Here is a 14703-nt window from a genome sequence, read left to right as displayed (position 1 = left end):
GGCACATCCGTTGGGATACAATCACTAGCCGATGGATGAAAAATATCCATCGGAATAGAGGAAATGATAGAGTTTGGAGTAGAAACTATTATGGACTCTGTGCAGATTGATGTTAATTTAAGCACAGAAGTCTCAATAGTTCCTGAAAGAATCGGCAAGTGAGCCAACAGATCATCAAGAAGATGATGCTCACTTACACTGAATTTTGGCTTCTCCAACAGAGTTATAGAAGGAGAATCAAGAATTGATGTGTGAATCATATCCACATCCAGAGAATTGTTGGGAGAGTTTTGTGTATCTAGTGTGTGTGAGATGTTTATTGTTAGAGATTTTGGCTGTGACTCCATATTTATTGGAGCCACATCAAACTGAGTTTGAGAAGGTGCAGTGACTGAGTCTTTAGCTGCATTTTGCACTGTGTGTGATCCCTGTACATCCCCAAGTTTTCTAGACTTCTTATTTCTTATATAAGTCTGGGGTAAGTCTGTGTCTCTAACCCTTTTGGCCTGTGCTCCTGGTTGGGAGCTTGTTTCAATAGTAGCATCCTTTTGGGAGGATGAAACTAGAGATGTGCTAATTTCCTTATTAAGCACCACAGTTTGTTGGGAAACTGTGGTGTGGCTAAGTTTGGGTACACTCACCATCCTTATTCTTAGGGCTTCCTTGATGTTCACCCTGTCCCTCACCAATCTCAACCCCCTTCATGAAAGGAATATGTCCTAAGTCCAATCATGTATTAGGATTTAGGAATAACTTTTATGTAATCTGTTTTGATTTCATTGATATTAATAAAGACTTGTTTTGTTTTTATTACGGGCTTTATCTATTTAAGTGTTTAAATAAGATATACCATAGTTTAGTGTAAAGCTTTTTATGGATTATGATGAGATCATAATAGTGAGACCTAAAAAGATGATAACTCTAAACTTAAATAGTTCCTGGTCATAGGATTACTAACTGGTAATTAATAATCCGCAAAGATCGGTACATACTATGCTTGCTTCATTATGAAGGATGTCTGTTCTCATAGACATTTGTGTGGTGACACTATAGCTAGTATGTAGGTACTTATTATAGAATAAGTTCACTGAACATGACTCGCACAGCTGAACAACTGATGGAGTTCACTCACGTGTCAGCAGTTGTTCACATAGTGATAGTTGTACAAGTATCCTTATACTTGAGGTCATCATAGTCATCTTGTGTACACTGAACTATGCTTTGGTTTAGTTCTTAGTCTCCAGGGACAATTATTAGGGCTCTTCTGGGTATAGGAATTTGTACACAAAGATATTGTATGATCAATAAAGGATCTACCCCTTCCAGTGAAGGAAGCGAATGTTCAAGGCTGATCCACTTATGCTAGTTCAGGAATCTCTGGCCAGAGTGAATGAAATTAGAAAGGAGTTTCTAATTTGCATAGAACTACGCATAGTAAATGGTAAGCAAGTGATTGAATTAGATAGGCTTGACACGAGATCCATGCCTTGTATTTAATCGGGACATTGTAGGGTAGAAGGAGTTTATTGTACGGTAACTATTCACTGAATAGGTTCTTGGTATTCTAAGCAGTGAATTCATATTCACGGATAGTCGCGATATATTGAGAAGCATCACTCACGATGTAGAATAAATGTGATTAATTAATTAATCATATTTAATAAATTAGAGAATTTATATAAATAATGATAAAATAGTTTTATTATTATTTATTTCTACTACCGGCTTAATATTGAACCTACAGGGTCACACCATAAAAAGAGAATGATTTAATGGTGGAGGAATTAATTAATAATGGCTAATAATTATTTATTTATGAAATAAATAATTAATTGACAAATTTAATAATTATTTAAATGAGATTTAATTGATTATAAATTAATTAAGAAAAGTTCTTAATATTATTAATTAAAGGATTTAATTTTTGGAAATTAAATCAAGAGAGAGAATTATTTCTAAAGTGTTTAGAAAAAGGATTAATGATTAAAAGGTGTTTTAATTATTAATGAGAATAATAAATGGGATAATAATAATAATATTTATGGAAAAATTTCAGCTGAAAATTTTGCCTATAAATACACTATTATAGACCCTAATATTATTCCAACCCGGAACCAAAAACCCAAAAAGTTTGAAAAACCCAATTCTCTCCACCTCCTTCCTCCTCCTTAACATCGTTTTCTTGGTGGATACCGGTGGAGTGTTTCACACTTGAGGAGCAACTGCTAAGGATCTCTGATCGTTGTCTCTGAATTATTTTTAAAGGTTAGATTCGATCCCTCGAATTTTTATTCATGATCTGTATGCTTTTATTTGGATTTTATATGTGTAATAGTGTTTTGCCACGCCCCGCTGCGTTTAAAATCCAACACTTCACACTCCCCTCTTTGTTTTTGGTAGATTTTGAAACTTGCATCTTTTGAGAGACATCAGAGTGTGGTTTCTTTGATTTGGATTTTGAAGTTTTGGATTTTGTGGCTTGGATAGGCATCTGTTGGGTCATTGACACAGATGCCATAGCCACAGTCAACGGCAAAGAAACTTGAGAGGTAGAAGAAGTGGGGACAAAAGTATTTACCTTACTTACCTGAGGGCCCTCCATGATAGGCAAATAAACAAGGGGAACCTCCTTGTGGTGATTGGCTCTGTTTAAATCTGCAATTATTCTTCTTTCTTGAACCCAACAATCCAGTTTGTTGGTAGGGTTCTCAATCACAAGATCCTCATAAATATGGTTAGCAATAATCATAAAGAATCTAGTATAATAAACATTTCTAGATCTCTTTTTAATATCCCCTAACTTGTAGCCTAACTCAAACATGATGGAATCACTAAAGTTATAGTAATTATCAGTAAGCAGCATGTAGAGCATGTTAAGCATAGTAGTATTGATAGAATCAAAGTTGCTTATTTTACCAGAAAACACCTTGGTAACTAATCACACAGAAAGCTCCACTCTTTTCTAAGACCTAGTCTCCTAATTTCACTTAATTTAGTGGTAGGAAGTGCATAGCCAATAGAATTAAGCAAGTTACTAAATCAACATCTGTGTGGTTTATTAATAGTGTTTTCAGGAATCTTAAAGCATTCTAGGATAGTATCACTGTTAATACAAAATTCCTTTACTTTTGATGGAGAGAGTTATAGTTTTGTCAGTTTCCTGATACCCAGCAGTGGTCAAAATCTCCTCCACAACTTCACAGTAGATTGTGGGTGATTCCAGCATGGCATAGTTAAGCTTGCATCCCTTCACAATATCCATCATTTTGTGATAATCTTCAGAGGCTGGAATCTTTTTTTCACAAGACACACGAAGTTGTTCTTCTCATAAATGAATCCTGACTGAGACATGATCTTGACTACTAGTGCCATTGTTAAGCAAGGAAAGTTGCAGAAAGAAAGAGGGTTTTGCTTTGAGGAAGAAGAGAGCAGTTAATTTCAATAGAGAAAGATAAAAGCTATAATGAACTTGAAATTAGGCTTTTATATATTCTCAGATAAAATGAGATAAAAATTAAAGGTAAAAATTAAAGACCCAATGAAAATTACCCAAAATATATGTTTAAAAGTAAAATAGACTGTCAAAATTCTGTCAATTATCCGTCATGATATACTTACAGAGTGTAAGTAAATCCAATGGATAATGTTCAGAACTTTAACGGCTAAGATGTGGACAATTCGACGGATGAGGATAAAACAATTATCCGTCGGGTTTAAAATAATCCAGAAAAGTAATTGATTTTACCAAGCTATTTTATTTCGACGGATGATCAAACTTGATAGATAATGAACATCCGTCGATATGTAGATTTTGACTTAGTCAAATCTTCATCCAAAACAGAAGAATCAATTAAGTGTCTAGCTGCATTTCAACTCGAAAAATTATCAAAAATGATTTAAAATTTATTAATCATACCTAACTCACTTACCAACCTAGTGAAGGTGGATTCATCAAGTGGCTTGGTAAAGATGTCTGCAAGTTGCTTTTCACTTGGAACAAAATGAGGTTCCACAATACCATTCATTACATGTTCCCTAATGAACTGGTACTTGATGTCTATGTGCTTTTGTTCTTGAATACTGTACTGGATTTTCAGTAATGGCAATTGCACTTGTGTTATCACAAAAAATAGGAATTTCGTCCACTTGCAGACCATAGTCCAACAATTGGTTTTTCATCCAAAGAATCTATGCACAACAACTGCCAGCATCAATATATTCAGCCTCAGCTGTAGAGGTAGAGACTGAATTTTCCTTTTTACTGAACCGGGATACTAGCTTATTCCCTAGAAATTGACAGGTTCCTGTAGTGCTTTTTTAATCAATTTTGCACCCTGCATAATCTGCATCTGAATAACCAGTTAGATCAAAACCAAAATCTCTAGGGTACCAAATTCCAAGTTTTGTTGTCCCCTTGAGATATCTGAAAATTCTCTTAATAGCTATTAAATGAGATTCTCTAGGATCAGCCTGAAATCTAGCACAGAGACAAGTAGCAAACATTATATCTAGCCTACTAGCTGTTAAGTATAAAATTGAGCCAACCATGCCTCTATAGCTTGAAATATCCACAGACTTTTCATTAGTGTTTAATTCAAGTTTAGTTGCAGTGGCCATGGGAGTTTTTGCAGATGTGCAATCCATTAAATCAAACTTCTTTAAAAGATCATAAGAAAATTGTGTTACAATTATCTTGTCTAAAAAGGACTTGAAGGCTATCAAGAATGAGAAAGGTTCAATCAAACCAGTCTTTAAGGATAAAATCTCCTAATCAGTAAAGAAGGCTGAAGACCAAGACTCAGTCATGTATCCAGCTGACATAGATTAGCATTTTCATAATAAACTTCATCCTGACAGGATCCATGAAGTGGGAAGATTGCATTCCATCTCAAAAATGTCTAGAAGGCCAGTATTTTATCACAAGAAAGGAATCAACAACATATAACTTCTACATCACTTCTTGAAAGAAGGATACTCACTGTTGTGCAAGACATGCATGTACAATAATAAGACTAAGTCAAATTGACAACCCTAAGTAAGTTGTATGATAATCTATGTTTGCACTATGTATTGTAATTCTTAAGTCTGTAAAAATGTTCAAGGGCGGACTGGAGTCTTTTTCTGTAAACAGTATCAAGCCTAAGAATTTTATCTAGAAGAAGATCAAGAAGATCATGCCTCAGAAGAATTGTGAAGAAGCTTTGAGTTGAATAAATCTATTTTGGGAAAAATATTCTAAGTCAAGTTCTCTACAAGTCACAGATTAAGTATTATAGAGAAGTCTTTTGAGAACTCCAAAATGACTTATCGAGAAGTCAGGAAAGCTACTAGAGAACTCAGAGATATCGACAAGCCAAATTGAAGACTTGAAGATTGGAGATATCGACAATTCATTTCTTCACTAGAGAACTCTGAGATATCGATAAGTCTATTTGTCACTAGAGAACTCAGAGTTATCGATAAGTAAACTTGTCACTAGAGAACTCAGAGTTATCGATAAGCCAAAGTGAAGTCATGAGGATATGAGATCTCGACAAGCCAAAATTCTCTTATAGAGTACTCGAAGACTTCGATAAGTCAAAACATCTGTAGAGTGACTAGAGATCTCGATAAGCCAATATACTTATCGAGATGTCAAGTTCTCTATATACAAAACTGGAGATTTCGAGGTAAAACTCAAAGTACAAAATACAGACCCTTTCAATATCCAAGATTATCAAGCAACAGACAATCCAATCAGTTGGATTGACAAGTCTACAAAAGCAGCTTGAAGAGTACAAGATCAAGGGCCAAGATTAACTGGTAAATTAAAGTCATAGGCATGCAAGATTAACAATGATACACTAAGCTAGAAATAGAAAGATTTGATTATCTAAAAATAGGGTTTAGTACATGCTAGTGCATGATGTGTAATAACCAGTGTTTACTGTTCTATAAAGTAAACACTGGATGCTTTGTTTAGGAGTAACAATTTAGATAAGAAAACTCTTGTATTCTCTCAAGAAAGAAGCTAAGCTCTTTATCAACAAAGAGCCCATAAATTTTGTAGCAAAACATTCTTAATATTTAATATAAAATTAAGTAAGTTTTGAAAGATCTGTGTCCACTGTTCTTGCTTGCTTAATTTCAGTATTAACACATTTCACTATAAGATTTAATTTACTTTGTTCAACACCTTAAACAATTCGAGAAAAGCAGAAAAACATTAAAACACATTCATCCCCTGTGAGTGATTCATTATCTAACAAGTGGTATCAAAGAAAAATCTGAAAGTAAACAGATTCAAGATCTTGGAAGAATGAATACACAGAAAATCAGTAGCATTAAAATCCCTACTTTTGATAAAAATAACTACACTCTTTGGAAGAAGAAAATGTTGTTGATTATCAGGATGGCCAATCCACTATGTTGGAAAATGGAACTTTGTGGCATAATTAGATTATGATCTTGATGTAATTTCCGGAACCTAATAGTTGGAATTTGTTCCTTGCTAAGAGGACTCAAACTTTCATGTTTGGATCTAAGACATTTTCTTAGTGGAATCCATAAATAAATGGAGTTGAAATGGCTAGCTTGAAATGGGTTTTTTGGTTGATTCAGTTGCAAAAACTTGAGTACCACATTGATATGGTAAAAGAGTGTTGGTGGCTTTATATTGTATAATATATAAGTGTGGTGCACAACTACTAAGGCATGTGGGTATGCATGGGTGTAGTGTGGGCCTTGCGCGCACATACACACCCGCGCCGCCGTCACCTCGCCTCGCCACGCCTTAACTCGGGTCGGTCGGGTCGAAGGGCGATTTGGGCGAATATCTTGGCATCTCGCGTACGCGAGGTGACCTATGCGAGGGATTTTACTATTGTTTTAATTAAATAAACAGTGACTTAATATATTATTTTAATATAAATATTATGGGTTAGAATTTGTTAGTGGGCCTCGAATTTATGGGCTTGGTAAATTAGGCTTGTCTAACTGTTACAATTCTAAACAATAATATTCATATTGAAATATGTTTTAAGTAAGAAGATTTATTTTAATTAAAACTGATCAGTTACGTTTTTAGATTTTTAATTAAGAAAAAAAACATATGAACAGAGATAGACCCTCTGGTGGAAAACCTTAGCAACCTCTCTCTCATGTCTCTCATGTCTCTCTCTCTCACTCTTTCCCTCTGAAATTCATACAAACATAGGTTTTTGGTGACTGAGGTCTGATCGCCATTGAACATTGCGCTGCTGTGAGCCCGGTGTTTTGTTATTGTTTTATCCTGGGAGGGTTATTACGGACTCTGGACAAAGTAAGTGGGGGCAATAAACTCTTCAAGAACAGCCTCTTCCTCTTGAGGGATTGGTGACTCAGCTGTGAGAGCTTCATTACGATAAGCTTTCTTTCTTGTCTTGTTTTATTTAACAGTTTCTAATTATTTTTTATGTTTTTGACCTTCGTGCCTTGTTTTCGATATTGGTGATTTTTCTTGTTCTTGTTATTTGTTATATAACTGCCTCGTTGTGTTTATTTAGTCGTCGTACTATTATTTTTAGCAACAATCTTGAAGAGTTTATTTGTTATATTGCAATTTAACAAGATGGTTAACGAAAGCGAGACTCCTATTAATGTTGACAAGACTCTTGTTGATGGTGCTTCTGGTTCTAGAGTTACTGCGCCCACCATAGATTGGACCACGTACAGATTTCCCCAGCCTATTAATTTATCGGGCATGCCTGATAAATTCAGTGGGGGGCTTCTTTTTCTCGCTGGCAGAGAAATATGAAGCTCTGGTTAACTGTTAAGGGTCTATGGCTGGTGGTGCAGTATGATCCTCCTATTGTGGATCAAGAAAAGGATGAAACTATGACTGTTTATGTGCTATGGGCTGAGAAAGATGGGGTGGCTAGGGCAGCCATTTTGGTTGCTTTAGCGAACACTCTATTTGATGTTTATTCATCAGATGCTTATAGTGCTAAGCAGTTGTGGGAGAAGCTGGACCAAACCCATAATACTGATTCCCTTGAGAAGTATTATGTGGTGAGGTTTCTTGAGTTCAAGCTGGTGGATACCAGGTCCATGACTGAGCAAGTACATGTGTTTGAGATGTTGGTGCATGCTTTGTGTAATAACTCAAATTTTTGAGACCTTGTAAAACGTTTAATGAATAGTAACCTTGACGGACGGGGAAAAACTTTTTAGCCCACACTATGTTGTGCATGAGAAAATGAGTTTCGGAGTTGATATTATGATTATACGTACCAAATGAGTGTATGTAAACGCTATTGGTTTTCGAAGAAAACGAACTTTGAAAAACGATCATATTTACGAATCATGGAGGATTACGGAAATCACAATATAATTACAAAATTAAAACCCTATGGATTTATATCCAAGTATGATAATTCAAAACATAAGGAATAAATACGAAAGGAATTATGTCGCGAACCATTTACGAGAAAGTATTACGAAAACGTTGAAGCGACCAAGCGAACGCGTAGACGATTAAATAAACGTAACGCACTAACTAACCATGGTCAAAAAGTAACCATGGTTACTTTATCAAATAGTGATCTAAGGTGTAGGATGATCAACCAAGGCTATCAAATAGTAAGCTAAAGAGCTAAACAAGTGGCTTAGCTTGTAAACTAGGAAGCTAGTTGGATTTATCCCCAAGACTTGCAACAAGAATAAAATCCTAGGATCTAAACTAGAGAATATCAATCAAATAAAAATATATCACAACCTCATTTCCAAGAAGCAACCAAGGAAGCAAGCATAAAAACATTTCTTCTCTCTCTAAACCTCCCATTCGGCTATTTCTTCAAAAACCAAGAATTCAAAATCAAAACTTCAAGCTCTAGCCATGGATAAATCCTCCCATTAATTCTCAAGCTTCCTAACAACCAAACTAATGTAAGATAAATCTTTGAGCTCTTTTTATCAAGGTTTGATGGGTGAAATAAAACCAAGAAAGTTGATAATGAATAGTATGAATAGTAACTCTTCTTTGGTTTCTTGATTTTGATGGTTATTTTAAGTTCCAAAAACCATACTAATCACTCCCAATACTTAACCATCATCAAGAACACATCTCAAGATCTCAAGAAAGGTAAAAATCTTTGACCCGACTTTATTTAAGATTTAAGTTGAAGATCCTTTTAGTATGTAGTTGTAAATATAGTTTTGGTGAGAGTATTGTTGTAATCTTGATGTTTAGCTAATTAGATTTAAGTTTGATTGTTTTTGCCTAAAGAAGATGATGTTCTTAAGAGGATTTAATGTGTTGATGACGATATGTTGGTTGTTGGTGGTAGTATAATGATTTAAGGCATTAACGAAACTCCGACCGTAACCATAATCTCGTTAAAATGAACAAAATATAACTTTAAGTTTCTGCAGAAAGTCCCGAGGATGTAACTGTATTTTCTTGTAAAATAATCCTTGATTATGATATACAATGTTATAAGGATCATTTAGGCGCTTGAATTGATTGATTCCGATTTACGGATCAAAAGTTATGGCCGTTTTACTAAAAGTGATTTACGCGACAAAAACTGCTACGAATTACGAACTTTGAATATATAAAGGATCGACTTAAGAAGGTTAATAAATAAAAGGCTTGTGGAACTTCGATATATTTCGATGATTCCAAGTATATGATAGGATTTCCTAGAGGACAAGGGAGGGGTTGGATGCAAGTACTTCGTGTATTGGATAGACTACCGGTACCATAGGAGATGGTACTATACGTACCTAAGGACCTGCGAAGTGTATGTATAGACGAAATGAGGAAACAAAGCCCGTATGCGGCAAGGGTGATAACCGGGATACGAAGGTGTCGTTCTGCTACTAGTAGAAAAGGTTACTATTATCGTAGTACGACTGATCATCGTATGCGGTGGCTCCAACGAGTGTCCAATTCTTCCAATTGGAATTGTGATGCAATACCGTAAGCCAAGCCTTGGTGCTGGGTTTACTATTAAGGTATTCGAAGGATAATAAAATCCACTAAAGAATTGTTTTCATAAGAAGGTGTGTATCACTAAGGAAAACTAATTTCGAATAAAACATAATTATCGTATATGATGTTTTACGTAAGTTTATCATACAGTCATTTTCATACTGTACATTATTATGTTAGGCATCATAGCTCACACTTGTTTTCTTAAATTGATACAACACAACAGTGAATCAAGATGCCTACCATGAGAACCACAGCTAGGAAATGGGTAGGAAATGGCCAGCTGTTTCGTAGGTTGTTTGGTGTTGTACCACAGGTAGTCCGAATAAGCTGGATTGGTTTCCAGTTGTTTTTAGTTCGGCTTATTTATAAGTATGACTTATATAAGGTAATAAATAAGAAACGTATATTTGACCGACGGACTAGCCTTACTTAAAGGTTACTCCCCGGTAAGACTTAATTACTTTTGGGTCGTAATAATTATCACTTTTTGGTTTGAATTACTTATTTATTAATGGTTCGTTTCCAAGACAATAACCTGTAAGTGTGTGTGTGTGATAAGTGTGGGGTCGTAAAGTGTGAGTATTTATATATTGTGATGTGAGGTATTTGGTTTATAATGGTTTAGATGGCGTGGCCTCCGAGATTCCTGACCCCGGATTTTGGGGTGCCATAGAAATGGTATCAGAGCCTTAGGTTATCAAATCTTGGAAACGATAGGATATAAAATACGTAGACATAAGAATAATAAATAATCAATTAGAGCTCAAGTCGAGTTCGTCGTTAGGCTATATGGGTATTCTTCTTGAAAGTTTTACCCTCAAGGGAATTCTGACTCTAAGTTAGTAACACCTTGCCTATTGTGTCAGGTACTAGTGGAGCCTATGGGAGAGGTTGACCCTGCTGATGATGTTATGGTTCTTGAGCGAGACCCTACTCCCGAGCCGGAGGACCCACCCATTGATGACTCAAACGATGACCCTACTGAGGATGCCCTAGAGGGGGAGACTGACCTTCCTGTCCCAATAGCTGATGACGTTGAGATGCCATAGGGAGATGACTTAGGATAGAGGGATGTATAGATGTACCCTTTCCCGACTATTCGCTCTCCTACACCACACCCAGGGATGCAGAGCCCTTTACCCTATACTGATGATGATGAGGAGGATGGGATGGATGCACAAATCTACGAGGCTTATGACATATCCTCTAGTGACCTAGACTCACATCTTCCACCCCTGGCGACCATACATGTAGCTGTACACGACTGGATGGTGGCTCAGCTTAACGCTGAGATCACTGCGGCATTTGCCCGTATTATGGAGTTACGCCAAGCACTGACAGCTGGGAGAGCCATCATACTAGGATACCCAGGGGACTTCAAAGCTGCTTCCCCAGCCATAGCCCGCAGAGAGATTGATGGGATCGAGCTCCGTACCCGGGTTAAGATGAGGATGACGGCGATTGAAGGATACATCCCAGTAGTTGACGCAGAGCTGATGTGGGTAGGAGCAATGAGGAGGGTGTGTGACCTCACGCGCAGTGACAGTGACTGAGGGACTAGTGACTAATTATAAACCTTGAAGAAGGCTGGGTGACTTGTCACCAATTTTGATAGGATAGCTAGTAGTAGATAGCGTTCCTAGCCCATCAGGGTACATGGATTATGTATTTGCATTTCAGCATTCAGGACATGTAATGATGTATTATAATCAGACCATGTATGAACTCTGTTAGTTTTTTTGTCCCCAAGATATAATTGGGAGACCCTATGGTATATATATCTAGCAATTATTTAGAAATGGATTTCCATATTATTGCACCTAAAAAACATACTAGATAATAGATGACATGTTTACATATGAATAAATTAATCCAACTTTAAATAATTGCAACTATATTGACAAATTTTCATTATCAGAACAATGCCACCCCGTAGAAGAGGAACCAGGGCACAGCCCACAGAATCTGTTAACCAACAACGGAATGAACCTGACCCTGTAGTGAATGAAGAAAGTGAAGATGACCTAGACTATAATGAATATGATGAGGAAGAATATGTAGAAGAAGAGGCTGAGGATACCCATCAGGGAGGGAACCTCATGAATGAGTTTATGGAACTTTTAAGAGCAAATTTGACCCAAAAACCCATTCCACCACAGCCGCATGCTCCCCAACGGACTGCAGCCACTGCCTTCAGGGCATTCAAATCTCTCAAACTCCCAGAGTTTCTAGGATCTTCCAACCCCGTTGAAGCACGGGCCTGGTTCAAAGAGATAGAAAAGTCCTTCGAGATACTAGGTGTAGAGGAATAAAACAAGACCATTTTCGCTTCTTACATGCTGAAGGGAGAAGCTAATTACTGGTGGGAGTCCAAAGGAAACCTAGAAACTGATGCTATGATTCCATGGGATAGGTTTACCCAACTGTTCTTAGAAAAGTATTTCCCTAGGTTTATGGAGACCCGGATGGAGATTAAGTTTCTGGAGTTGAAACAGGATAAGATGACTGTGGCGGAGTATGAGGCCAAGTTTACTGAGTTGTCAAGATTTATGCCTGAGTTTGTGAATACCGAAGAGAAGAAAGCGAAGGTTTCAGCTTGGTCTGAAAGAGTGGATCCAAAACCGAGTGGCGGTCCTAGAGCTGACAGATTATGCCACCTTCGTGCAGAAAGCCTCGATTGTTGAAGCTGGCAGTGAGCAGAGTGTGAAGGAAAAGGAAAATAGGAAAAGGAAGATAGGAAGCCAAGGCGGAGGAGGAGGAGTAGGAACCCGGAATAGGATCCTTCCAAGCAGGTTCGTAAGGGGAGTGGTGTCCCAACCTGCACGAGGCCTCGGATTCAGAAAGGCCCCAACTGAGAGTGTTGGCCAGGGTGGCAGATAATCTAGGGCAACATTTCATAGCCAACCCCATGCCCCAATACCCGAATGTCAGACATGTGGAAAAAGACACCTTAGAGTGTGCACCCAAGCGAGAGCCCCTCTGAAATGTTACAGGTGCGACCAACCCGGACACCTTATCAACAGCTGTCCCCAATACAACAAGATATGTTTCCAATGTGGAAAAGTAGGGCACATGAGGAAGGATTGCCCGACATTGAAGCCCTCAGCCTCAGAAATGAGCAGAGCTGCATCCAACCGGCCCCCAGCTGCTAGGACCTTCAACATGACCGTTCAGGATGCTGTCCGAAACACTGACGTGATAGCAGGTACCCTTCTGTCAAAATTTTGAACATGCAAATGTCTTATTTGATTCTGGAGCAACCAATTCATTTATATCTCAGGATTTTGCTAAAAGTTAAAATTTAACGTCATACCCTTACGTGAGATATTACAAGTGGAAATAGCAAACAAAGAAATAATTCTTGTGAATCAAGTACACCCTAAGTGCAAGATGAAATTAGAAGGGAAGGTCTTCGAGGTTGACCTAATCCCATTTGGGTTAGAAGAATTCGATATAATCTTAGGAATGGATTGGCTTGAAGGGTTTTTAGCACATAAACGCAGCGAAAACGTAAATTTAAATCTTTAAAAAAACGAAACCCTCCGCAGGATCCATGCGAAAAATAATATTTAATTTGTAGTTCAGTATGTTTACCTTAAGAAGCTTTACGTTAATGGAAAGATGGAGGTCTTTAATGGTGATCCAAAAATGATAAACGGAGATCCTTAGCAGCTGTTCCTCAAGTGTAAAGCACTTCACCGGTATCCACCAAGAAAACGATGTAATGAAGGAGGAGGAGAAGGAGAGAATTAGGATTTTATAAATCTTTTTGGTTGAGGCAAAAATAGGGTCTATAATAGTATATTTATAGGCAAAATTTTCAGCTGAAAATTTTCCCATAAAATATTATTATTATTAATCCTTTATTATTCTCACTAATAATTAAAACATCTTTTAATTATTAATCCTTTTTCTAAACTCTTTAGAAATAATTCTCTCACTTGATTTAATTTTCAAAAATTAAATTCTTAATTAATAATATAAAGAACCTTTTCTTAATTAATTTATAATCAATTAAATCTCATTTAATCAATTATTAAATTTTCCAATTAATTATTTATTTCATAAATAAATAATTATCAACCATTATTAATTAATTCCTCCACCATTAAATCATTTTCTTTTATGGTGTGACCCTGTAGGTTCAATATTAAGCCGGTAGTAGAAATAAATAATAATAAAACTATTTTATCATTATTTATATAAATTTTCTAATTCATTAAATATGATTAATTAATTAATTATATTTATTCTACATCGTGAGGGATACTTCTCAGCATATCGCGACTATCCGGATAATACGAATTCACTGCTTAGAATACCAAGAACCTATTCAGTGAGTAGTTACCATACAATTAATTCCTTCTACCCTGCAATGTCACGATTAAATACAAGGCATGGAACTTGTGTCAAGCCTATCTTATTTAATCACTTGCTTTCCCATTCACTATGCTTAGTTCTATTTAATGTAAATTAGAAACTCCTTTCTAATTTCATTCACTCTGGCCAGAGATTCCTGAACTAACATAAGTGGATCAACATTGAACATTCTCTTCCTACACTGGAAGGGGTAAATCCTTTATTGATTATACACTATCTTCGTGTACAAATTCCTATACCCAGTAGAGCCCTTATAATTGTCCCTTGAGACTAAGAACTAAACCAAAGCATAGTTCAGTGTACACAAGATGACTATGATGATCTCAAGTCTAAGGATATTTGTACAACTATCACTATGTGAACAACTG

The sequence above is a fragment of the Apium graveolens genome, chromosome 2 (assembly GCF_009905375.1).
Source record: "Apium graveolens cultivar Ventura chromosome 2, ASM990537v1, whole genome shotgun sequence".
Taxonomy (NCBI): Eukaryota; Viridiplantae; Streptophyta; class Magnoliopsida; order Apiales; family Apiaceae; genus Apium; species Apium graveolens.
The sequence above is the reverse complement of the archived record's forward strand: the minus strand, read 5'-3'. Positions refer to the sequence as shown.